Genomic DNA, 12,147 nt, shown 5'->3' with positions numbered 1-12,147 from the left:
GCCTGTAGTCCCAGCTACTCGGGAGGCTGAGGCAGGAGAATTGCTTGAACCCAGGAGGTGGAGGTTGCGGTGAGCCAAGATCATGGCATTGCACTCCAGCCTGGGTAACAACAGCGAAACTCTGTCTCAAAAAAAAAAAAAGAATCACTAAAATAATTGGCTTTGTCTTATATCCCAAGAGTTCATCTATACAGCAGGTAAATCTACATCACTTCAAATATAGGCTCAGAAACAGACACATCCTCACTGGGTTGGAGCAAATAAAGATGAGGAGCTCTAAAATATAACATTCAACATTTAATATGCCATAATGGTCCCACTGACCTCTCTAAAGCCCTTTCTAATTTTTAACCATCAGATCTTGGAACAAGTTGCTTAATGTCCCCAAGGCTCAGTTTTTTTCACCTGTAAAATAGAGATAATAATAACATCTACTGGCATTGAGCTCTTCGAAGAATTAAATGGAAAACTACATAGAAGACAATTAACACCAAGCCTGGAAAATAGTGAGAATTCAGTCAAGGTTGGTTATTATTACCATGATCACTATTATCCTTGCTGTTGTAACTCTATTGCCTTGGCAGTTGGTTCACCGATTTTCTCAGGGCACTTTTTCCCAGAAGCAGACACTGAGCCAAGGATTCAAATGCAAGTGACTTACTAAGAGACTGCTCCTAGGAGAAACCAGTACAGGAGTTAGGGAAGCAGGGTAAGATGGCAAGAAGTCAAGGAATGGTGTGATTTCAGGTGAAATTCAGACTCGGCCTCGTCTCAGATAGAACTTTAAAGTGTAAACGGTACCTCAGAGTTTGTCCCAACTGAATGCAAAAGAGCTGGATTTTTATACTTCTGCACCTGCCTGTCATTGGTTAAGGGATGGGAGGGGGTGTGAAACTGTCCCTAGAGGATGTAACTTCTGAACTTAGGCCCTCCACTGGGGTAAGGCAATGCCAGGCCTAAGGAAAATCCTCTGAAGGTTTGAGAAGAACACTGTGGGCCCACGAAAGCAGGCAAAGAGATCTGAGGGGATCTGGGCAGGCTGCCAACTGTGCCTGCTACAGCTTCCTATGACTAAATTCATGAAATCTGCTGCCAGCTTTCCAAGCTTAGTATTTGCCTATTTGAGCCTCTCCACTAACTGAGCACATTTCCCCTATTCCTGGCTCTGCTCTGCTTGAGATCCGGGTATGCCTTTTGAACCCAGGCCTTCTCATGCCAGTCCCCATGACAGTGGCTTTGAGGCATCCTTTCTGGGCTGACCCCCTGGATCTACCTGACCATGATGATCTACATGACTTTCCCCAGCCACGTTCTACTCGGTTTTCTCCTGATTGCCAGGAGGGATGCTGGAATCACATCTCTCTCAATCTTGAAATGCCAAACTCTAAAATTCTTCTTAATGTATTTAATTTTATTAGCTATATATTTTATTCATATATATATAACTATATTTTATGTATTAACTATATATATGACTTAATTTGAGAACATGTACGCTCACAGAAATAAAAGAATTGAGAACTGAATACCACTATTTATAGAACCAGGGAAATAACTTGTAAACTAAATAAATACACTAGGAGAAAATGTGCAATATCAAACTTGGCACATACAATGAAAAATGAATCAAACCTATGTAAAAAAAATCAATTCTCCTCCCCATAATTTATGTCAGTATTTTACATATAATAAAATCCTCCCTAGGCAAATAACTGATAAAGCAATAAAGCTGTCAGATGCAATAAACAGACTGTTTGCCTGGACTCTCTGGAAACACTCCCATTCAGAGGCAGATACCCTGTTATAGTAAGCTACATGAAGAAAACATTTATCTATTTTGTGATAAACCTGACAAGTGTCTAAATCAGCTGCCTAAGAAGACGCTCTGGAGATGCACCTCTACAAAGACTTATATTAATTATATCACCCTAAGTGTGAGATATAATTACACCTATTATGTGATCGGAGCAGAAAAGAGGGAGTAGAAATTAACTTCTATTGAACAACAAAGTAATTATCCATTATTGAAGATAAGGTAGGGCATCCTCATTGCATTTTAAGATTGGATTCATTCATTGAGGTTTCTGTTGCTCCCTCTACATCTTTTTGACCTAAAAAGAAGGTCAACCCAGCAGCTGGAATGTTATCCGCAGGTGAAACTTTTTGATATCTGGAAACATCCACTGGTATGCACTTCAAAGATTTCAAAATGAAGACATTATCTTTCTTCTTATACAAGGGATTTCTCCTGTGTCCACTACAATTCACTCCCACAGTTGTATAAACGAGAGTATTTGGAGTTATTTTTAGCTCCCCTCTCATCCCTTACATCTATCTGGACATTAATTCCTACCAGCTCTATGTTCTAAACTCAGTTAGGAGCCCCCCTCCCCAGTCTCTGTCTCTACTGTTTAGTTTTTGAATCCTGGCCATTTCTTGCCAGGCTTGCTGCATTGGCCTCTTGCCAGGTGCTGCCACTCTTAGCCTTATGCCTCCCAGGCAGAACACTGACGTCAAAGTCAGCTTCTAAAATACAGATCTGGTCTTGTCACTCTTCTGCCTCAGAATAAATCGCCTAAGTCCAAAAACACAGAAAAAGAAGCCAGAGAAGAAGGAACTATCTCCGGCTCACACCTACAGTCTCAGCACTTTGGGAAGCTGAGCCAGGCAGATCACAAGGTCAAGAGTTCGAGACCAGCGTGGCTAACATGGTGAAACCCCATCCCTACTAAAGATACAAAAAATTAGCTGGGCATGGTGGCACGTATCTGTAATGCCAGCTACTTGGGAGGCTGAGGCAGGAGAATCGCTTGAACCTGGGAGGCAGAGGTTGCAGTGAGCCACCCTAGCCTGGGCTAGGGTGAGAGACTCTGTCTTAAAAACAAACAAACAAACAAACAAACAAACAAAAAAAAGAAAACAAAAACATTATCAAGGATTCTACTTACAGAAAGTTAAAAAAAAATTGTGTTTCATGGATGCAATGCTGTGTGGTATATTACTATCCCATTGCTGCTGTAAAAAGTTACCATAAACTGGTGACTTCAAACAACAAAAACTTATTATCTTACCATTTGGGAAGACAGAAGTCTAAAATAGGTACTATGGAGCTAAATGTAAGAGGCCATGCAGGATGTAGTGGTTCACGCCTGTAATCCCACCACTTTGGGAGGCTGAGGTAGGTGGATCACCTGAAGTCAGGAGTTCGAGACAAGTCTGGACAACATAGGGAAACCCCCATCTCTACTATAAGTTACTATATATATATATATATCTAGCTGGCATGGTGGCGGGTACCTGTAATCCCAGCTACTCAGGAGGCTGAGGAAGGAGAATCACTTGAATGACAGAGGTGGAGGTTGCAGTGAGCCGAGATTGTACCATTGCACTCCAGCCTAGCAAAAGAGAGAGATTCCATCTCAAAAAATAAAAATAAATTAAAAATAAAATAAATTTAAAAAAATAAGAGGCCAGCAGAACTGTGTTTTTTCCAGAGGTTCTAGAGGAAAATCCACTTGTCCTTTTTCATTTCCTTGAGGCTTCCTGTGTTCCTTCACATGTGGCTCTTTTACAGCAATTGGATCACTCTGTGATCTGCTTCTGTTTTCCTGTCTCTTTCTCTGAGCATTCTGCCTCCCTCTTTCAATTTTAAGGACATCTGCGATCATATTGGGCCCACCTAGGTAATCCAGGGTGCTCTCCCATCTCAGACCCTATTTTAATCACATATGCAACGTCTCTTTTGTCACGTAAGATAACCCAGTCACAGGTTCTGGAAGACTAGGACATGGGCGCTCAGATTTGGGGAAATCATTATTCTGCCTACCATCGGTGGTGAGACAATAAATAAAAGCAAGGATGTGGTGACCATAAAAGTCTTTACAGAGTTTACCTTTATCATGGAGGAAGGGATTGGAATTAGAAAGAAGCTGGTGGAAGCAAGCTTCTAGGGGTCTGGAAATTTTCTATTTTCTGACCCGGGGGTAGTTATGTGAGAATTCACGTTAAAAGGATGTTTAAAGTATACATTTTTATGTTGTGCATTTTAATATATGTATTTTTTTCACATTAAAAAAAGATTTTTAAAACCTGCCTAATAGTTTCTATTAAATTACCCTGGATACCTGGTCCTCACAATGTGGTCTCAGCTTCTCCTGCAAGTCTTATCTCTAGGCACTCCCTGCCCCTCTCTCTGGTCCTCCCTCGTCTCCTGCACCCACCTCACACTCTACCTTCCAGCCACAGTGACCATAAGATGTTCTTTTACACCTTTGTGTCTTTCCACATGTAGTTCTCTTCTCTTGGTCTGCTTTTACCTTCTTTGCCTGGTGAACATTATTACATATATTAAAACCCAGGCAAAATACCACATCCCATATTAAGCCCTCTCTTCCTCTATCCCTCTCCCTTCAAAGCCATTCAGCTGGTCCATCCTCTGTGTCACCACTGTGCTTTGTCCATAATCCATCACTTCGGGGCCATGTTCAATTTTGAACCAATATGCGTGTCTCTATCTTAGCATATCACAGATCTCCAAACAGCTGCAGGGCATCTATTTCTTAGCAAGGTGTTTGACATACATTCTATACTTAATGAACATGTTTTTCTTAAATTTTGTTACAGTATAATCTATTTTTCTGCGTGAAAAACGCCAGAGGATAATGTTGGGGCTGATAGAAATTGAGAAAATGGAGAGAAACCAGATTCATACAATTATATTTTAGGTCCAGCAGGTTGGAAGAAAGAGATTCCAATTTTGAAATAGGCTTAAATACAAAGTGTACAGACACTTTCTATACAGTTGCTTCTCATCATTCACAGTCGTTATGCTCTATAAAGTCCCTGCTAATACTGAATAGTTGTTCCTAGGGGAAATACAGGTTTAGGGACCTGCACGTCTGTGGTGACAGTGTTTTCATCAATATACAACCTTGTTCTAGATGAGTTTTTGTTCAATAGTAACTTATTTAATATATAGTTCATTCATTAACCTTGAACTCACAGCCAACAGCACTATAACATATGCCTGAACGAAGCGTAGCTAACACACATATTTTCTGTATAAGGCACATCACTGCCTTCTTATGCTTAGTAACGCTTAGCACTTCAGAACCAGGCATGGGCTATTTTAAATAGCAAAATCACCCAAAAAGCAGAAAAACGAGAAAAACATGGTGCTAAATGTACCTTAAAAGTGCTTGTTTACAGTATGAGAGCTGCATCAAGAAGGCAGAGCATCAGGCATGTTGTTGACACCTTGTTCTATCTCCACTGGGAATGTGGTATCTCAGGTCCGAGAGTGTCTGTGGCTCTGTGCATGCACATGTCCACAAATGACCACTAGAGCACTGCTGAGTATTCATTTGGGGGCTACACATAAATTTTAGTGAGTGTGTACATTTGCAAATGTGTACTCTATGAATAATAATGATTAACTGCACATTATTCTAACTTCACTATCATCCTCACTTGGGAAACAAACAAATCCTCAGAGTATTAATTTGCCTAAAGTCACACAGCCACTGTCTGTGAGACATCCAATATAAACCTCTGCCACTCTACCTGATGCCGAAGGTTGTGATCTCTGGGATAGCCATAGACCTGCAAAATGACTTTTGAATAATGAGTTTTTAGAGCCTTCCTACAGTTTGGGGACTGTGTTTTTACGGTTTCTTTTGGTTAAGTTGCCCTCTAGCTTTGGAGCATGCTAAACCTGTCTCCTAACAGAATTATACTGAAACATCATAGTTAGTGTTGCCATTCTTTGCTAATTTTTGGTTTGCTTTTTTGCAGCTAATAGATTATTTAAGGGAATTATTTTTTCTTACCCATGGTAAAATGTTCCCAAAAAGAAAGAATCACTTAAAAAATATTCACACACCTGACATCTGGGAGTTTATTAATCATTCTTCATTATTTTAGTGTGTGTGTTTTTATGTTAGATGTATTTCTAAGTACTTTTTTATTTTATTATTTATTAATTAATTAATTATTAACCAATAGAAACTCAGTGAAGATTTAGTGTCTTCTTTCAGTATAGTCCATTGAGTTGATTAACCTTGGACCTTTAAAAGTGACAAGAGTGTATGCTTCCTTTGAGTTCATCTCACATTCCCCATATATAGGAACCTCAGAGAAACGAAAGCTCCTGCCCAGAAACGTTCCGTGTGAAGTGACAACCCACGAAATCTGGGAGGCTTCAGGTTTTTCTATGTGCATGTCTGAGCTGTGTCTCACTTTCCATTTAGCCACAGATCAATGAGAATCAGGCTATTTCATTATTGATTTATGATGCAAAATATTTCCCATAATATATATTCCAGGGTAAATGTTCATCATAAGCAAAATGTTCTTAGATACTTACTTTAGGAAATGTAATGATCTTAAGCCAAGATGAGCACAGATCACAACTCCTGTCTAAGTAATTATTTGAACAAGAAGCTGCCTGCTTTGGATTCGATTTACAATAAATGTTATGCTGTCAACCTTTCTTTATTAATGTTTCCTTTAATGTATTATGATTATAACATTCATGTGATGAAACTCTAGAATTATACATAATGACAACCAAATAATTTTGTAATGACTAATAGGAACAAGGTTGCTCCCCCATTTGCTGAAATAAAATTGAATGTTCATCAAATCAATCTACTCTCTAATCTCTCTTATATTAAATATTAGCTCCTTCTAGACAGGAAGGAAAGAAAGAAGGAAGTGAGGACCACAAAACAACCAGAAAACAAATAACAAAATGGCAGGATAAATCCTTACTTATAAATAGTGACATTAAATGTAAATGAATTAAACTTTCCAATAAAAAGACATAGAGTGCCTGAATATATTTTAAATAACAAGGCACGATAAGAAACACACTTCATTTATAAAGACACATATTGGCTGAAAATAAAGGTATGGAAAGATATTCCAGGTCAATAGAAAGCAATAAAGAACAAGAGTGGCTATACTTATATGAGACAAAATAGATTTCAAAACAAAAACCATAAGAAGACACAAAGAAGGTCACTATATAATGATGAAGAGGTTGATTCAACAAGAGGATATAGCATCTATAAATATATGTGCACCCAGCACTGGGGCACCCAGATATGTAAAGCAAATATTATTAGCACTACAGAGAGAGACAAGCCCCAATACAATAATATCTGGAGACTTCAACACCCCATTTTCAGCATTAGACAGATCTTCCAGGCAGAAAATCAATAAAGAAACATTAGACTTAATCTACACTATAGACTAAATTGATCTAATAGTAATTTACAGAACATTTCATTGAATGACTGCAGAACGCACATTCTTTTCCTCAGCACATGAATCATTCTCAAGGATCATATCTTAAATCCCAAATAAGTGTCAAAACATTGAAAACAAACTTGAAATAATATCAAGCATTTTTTCTGACCACAATGGAATAAAACTAAACATCAATAACAAGAACAATTTTGAAATATACAAACACATAGAAATTAAACAATATGTACCTAAATGACCAGTGAGTCATAAAGAAATTGGAAAATACATTGAAGAATTTCTTGAAACAAATGATAAAGGAAACACAACATACCAAAACCTATGAGATACAGCAAAAACAGTACTAAAAGGGAAGTTTATAAGTGCCTACAAAAAAGGAAGATCTTCAAATAAACAGCCTAACAATGCATCTTAAAGAACTAGAAAAGCAAAATAAAATCAAACTCAAAATTAGAAGAAGAGAAATAATATGATCAAAGCAGAAATAAATGAAATTGAAATGAATACAAAAAATTAATGAAACAAGAAGTTGGTTTTCTGAAAAATTAACAAAATTGATGAACCTTTAGTCAGAGACTAATTAAAGGGAAAAAAAGAGGAGATCCAAATAAACAAAATCAGAGATGGAAAAGGAGACATGACTGCTGATACTGCAAAAATCCAAAGGATCATAAGTGGCTGCTATGAGCAACTATATGCCAATAAAATGGAAAATCTAGAAGAAATGGAAAAATTCCTAGACACATTCAATCCAGCAAGATTGAACCAAGAAGAAATCCAAAACCTGAACAGACCAATGACAAGTAATAAGATTGAAGCCATAATAAAAACTTCCTCAGTAAAGTAAAGCCCTGGGCCTGATGGCTACACTGCTGAATTTTACCAAATATTTAAAGAAGAACTAATACCAATCCTATCCAAACTATTCGGAAAAATAGAGGGGGAGAAACACTTCCAAACTCATTCTACAAGGACAGTATTACCTTACCCTAATACTGAAAATAGATAAAGAAACCACAAAAGAAGAAAACCACAGGCCAATATCTCTGACGAATATTGATGCAAAAATCCTCAAAAACATACTAGCAAACCAAGTTCAACGACACATTAAAAAAGTCATTCATCATGACCAAGTGGGATTTATTTCAATGATGCAAGGATGGTTCAACTTATACAAATAAATCAACATGATACATCATATCAACAGAATGAAGGACAAAAACTGTATAATCATTTCAATTCATATTTAGAAAGCATTTGTTAAAAATGCCTCTTCATCATAAAAAAAAAAAAACCCTCAGAAAACTGGGTATACCACAACACAGTAAAAGACATATGCAAGGACTTGCAGCTAGTATCACACTGAATGGTGAGAAACTGAAAGTCTTTTCTCTAATGTCTTGTATAAGACAAGAATACTCACTTTTATCACCATTATTCAACACAATACTGGAAGTCCTAGGTAGAGCAATTACACAAAAGAAAGAAAGAAATGACATTTGAATTGGAAAGGAAGATGTCAAATTATCCTTGTTTGCTGATGATATGATATTAAATTTAGAAAAATCTAAAGACTCCACCAAAAAACTATTAGAACTGATCAACAAATACAGCAAAGTTGCAGGATACTGAATTGACATATAAAAATTAGTTGCACTTCTGTATGCCAGCAGCAAACAATCAAAAAAAGAAATTTAAAAAGTTATCACATTTATAACAGTCACAAATAAAATTAAGTCCCTAGGAATTAACCAAAGAAGTGAAAAATCTCTGCAATGAAAATAATGAAACATTGATGAAAGAAATGGAAGAGGACACAAAAAAGGGAAAAATGTTCTGTGTTCATGGATTGAAATAATCAATATTATTAAAATGTCCATACTGTCTAAAGCAATCTACAGATTCAATGCAATCTCTATTAAATTACCAATGACATTCTTCACAGATAGAAAAACCAGTCCTAAAATATTTTTTATGGAATCACAAAAAACCCAGAATAGCCAAAGCTATTTTGAGCAAAAATAACAAAACTGGAGGAATCACATTACCTGACTTCAAACTATACCACAGAGATACAGTAATCAAAACAACATCGTACTGGCATAAAAACAGACACATAGAACAATGGAACAGAATAGAGAATCAATAAATAAATACACACTCCTACAGAGAACTCATTTTGACATATACCAAGAACATTCACTGGGCGCCAAGAACATACAATTGGGAAAGAACAGTCTCTTCAATAAATGGTGCTGGGAAAACTGGATATCCATATGCAGAAGAATGAAACTAGACCCTTACCATAGACAAAAATAAAATGAAAATGGTTTATAGACTTAAATCTAGGACCACAAACTATGAAACTACTAAACAAAAAAAAAATTGGTGAAACTTTCCAGGGCATTGGTCTGGGCAAAAATTTCTTGACTAATAAGATGGAGAAAAACAATCAACAATGTGAAAAGTCAGTCCACAGAATGGGAGAAAATATTTGCAAACTACTCACATGATAAGTGATTAATAATCAGAATATATAAGGAGCTGAAACAACTCTATAGGAAAAAAATCTAATAATCCAATTTTTAAAATGGATGAAAGATTTGAACAGACATTTCTCAAAAGAAGAATACAAATGGCAAACAGGCATTTGAAAAGGTGCTCAATATCATTGATCATCACAGACATACAAAACAAAACTACAATGAGATAATATTACCTTATTGATTCTCTTATTTATTACCTTATAATATTACCTCAGTTAAGATGGCTTTTATCCAAAAGACAGACAACAATAAATGGTGGCAAGGATGCAGAGAAAAGGAAACCTTCATACATTTTTGGTGGGAATGTAAATTAATACAACCTCTATGAAGAATAGGTTAGGCCAACCACGGTGACTCACACCTGTATTCCTAAGCACTTTTGGAGGTTAAGGCGGGTGGATAACCTGAGGTCAGGAGTCTGAGACCAGCCTGGCCAGCATGGTGAAACCCCATCTCTAATAAAATTACAAAAAGTTAGCCGAGTATGGTGGCAGGCACCTGTAATCCCAGCTACTTGGGAGGGTGAGGCAGAAGAATTGCTTGAACCTGGGGAGCATAAGTTGCAGTGAACCGAGATCATAAAACTTCACACTCCAGCCTGGGCAAAAGTTTTGAAACTCTGTCTCAAAAAAAAAAAAAAAAAAGAACAGTTTACAGCTTCGTCAAAAAAACTAGTAATAGAGCTACCATGTGATCCAGCAGCTATCCCACTGCTGGGTACACACCCGAGGAAAAGGAAAACAGTATATTGAAGAAATAGCTGCACTCCCATGTTTGTTACAGCACTGTTCACAATAGCCACAATGTGGAAGCAACCTAAGTGTCCATCAAAGATGAATGGATAAAGAAAATGTGGTACATATACACAAGGGAGTACTATTCAGCCATAAAAAGGAATGAGAGTCTATCATTTGCAACAACATGGACGGAACTAGAAATCATTATGTTAGGTGAAACAAGACAGGTACAGAAAGACAAACACTGCATGTTCCCACTTATTTGTGGGATCTAATCAAAACCAATGAACTTACGGAGATAGAGTAGAAGGATGGTTCCCGGAGGCTGAAAAGGGTAGTGAGGTGTGGGGAGGCAAGGAAGGTTAATGGGTACAAAAAATTAGCTAGAACGGATGAATAAGGCTTACTATTTGACAGAACAACAGGGTACCTATGTTCAATAATAATTTAATTAGACATTTTAAAATGACAAGAACATAATTAGATTGTTTGTTGCACAAAGAATAAAAGCTTCAGGGATGGGTACCCCATTTTTCCATTATGTGATTATTACACATTGCATGTCTGTATCAAAACATCTCATGTACCCCATAAATATATACACCTACTATGTACCCACAAAAATTAAAAATAAACAAAATAAAAAATAAAATATTAGTTTCTTCTTTGAATCTTAAGTAATGGAAATGAAATGCAGAATAAATAATTAGCAGCTAGTTAGAGAAGTGCTGTGCTTCAATCCTTCTCATTTTTTAACCAAGTTTTTTCTCCTATTGTAATTAAAATATAGTAATCATTCACCACTTCTCAACTTAGGTATTTTTTGAAAGTTACCCAACAAGGCAACAGGCCAACATTTTATTTTATTCTTATTAGAATGAAAACCAAATGGCTTCATTTTCTGTGCTTGATGCTTCATAAGTAAATTCTCCTTATCCTCTCTGATTGGTTCAACAATTCCAATTTTAAATCATTCTGGTGAGTCAGTCCCTCAGTTTTTACAATTGGAATTGTATTACTCTAAAAATGATAAACATCCTTTTACTCTGAATGCTATTTGTAGGTTAAGAAAATGTTTATGTAATCAACAATGAGCACAGAGAATACAAGAAGTCATTAATCACAAGTTATTTTATGTGAGGGATTGCAGGAGGGTCAGATTCAGAGCTTAACCAAAAGTATTTCCCTGTAACTTTTCTCTAAATGAGCACATTAAAGTCAGAGAAAGAACAATGCTTTCACCATGTCATAGTTTTCTGAACGCTAAATGACCTTTTAAAAACATTTTTGGCCCCAAGATGTGATAAAAATGAAAGTGATATTAATACCTACAATGTGGTAATGAATTGTAAATGACTTAGTAATCTACATCCAGTGCTCACAGATCCTGTCCAAAAGAGCATTTAATCATACAACTGAACCATCCAACAATAGCTCCTTCTACTGGTATCTGAATTCCATGTCAAACTGAAAAATTATCCTGGTTATTTTTAAAAAGCTGTTTCTAGAATGAGTTCAGTACATTTCTTTGTTGTTTACTATAGCTAATTTAAAATTCATTCTAACATATCCAACAGTATGTTGTAGATCAAAAT

The sequence above is a fragment of the Cebus imitator genome, unplaced genomic scaffold (genome assembly GCF_001604975.1).
Source record: "Cebus imitator isolate Cc_AM_T3 unplaced genomic scaffold, Cebus_imitator-1.0 Scaffold91, whole genome shotgun sequence".
NCBI classification, from domain to species: Eukaryota; Metazoa; Chordata; class Mammalia; order Primates; family Cebidae; genus Cebus; species Cebus imitator.
Note: the sequence above shows the minus strand (reverse complement) of the source record.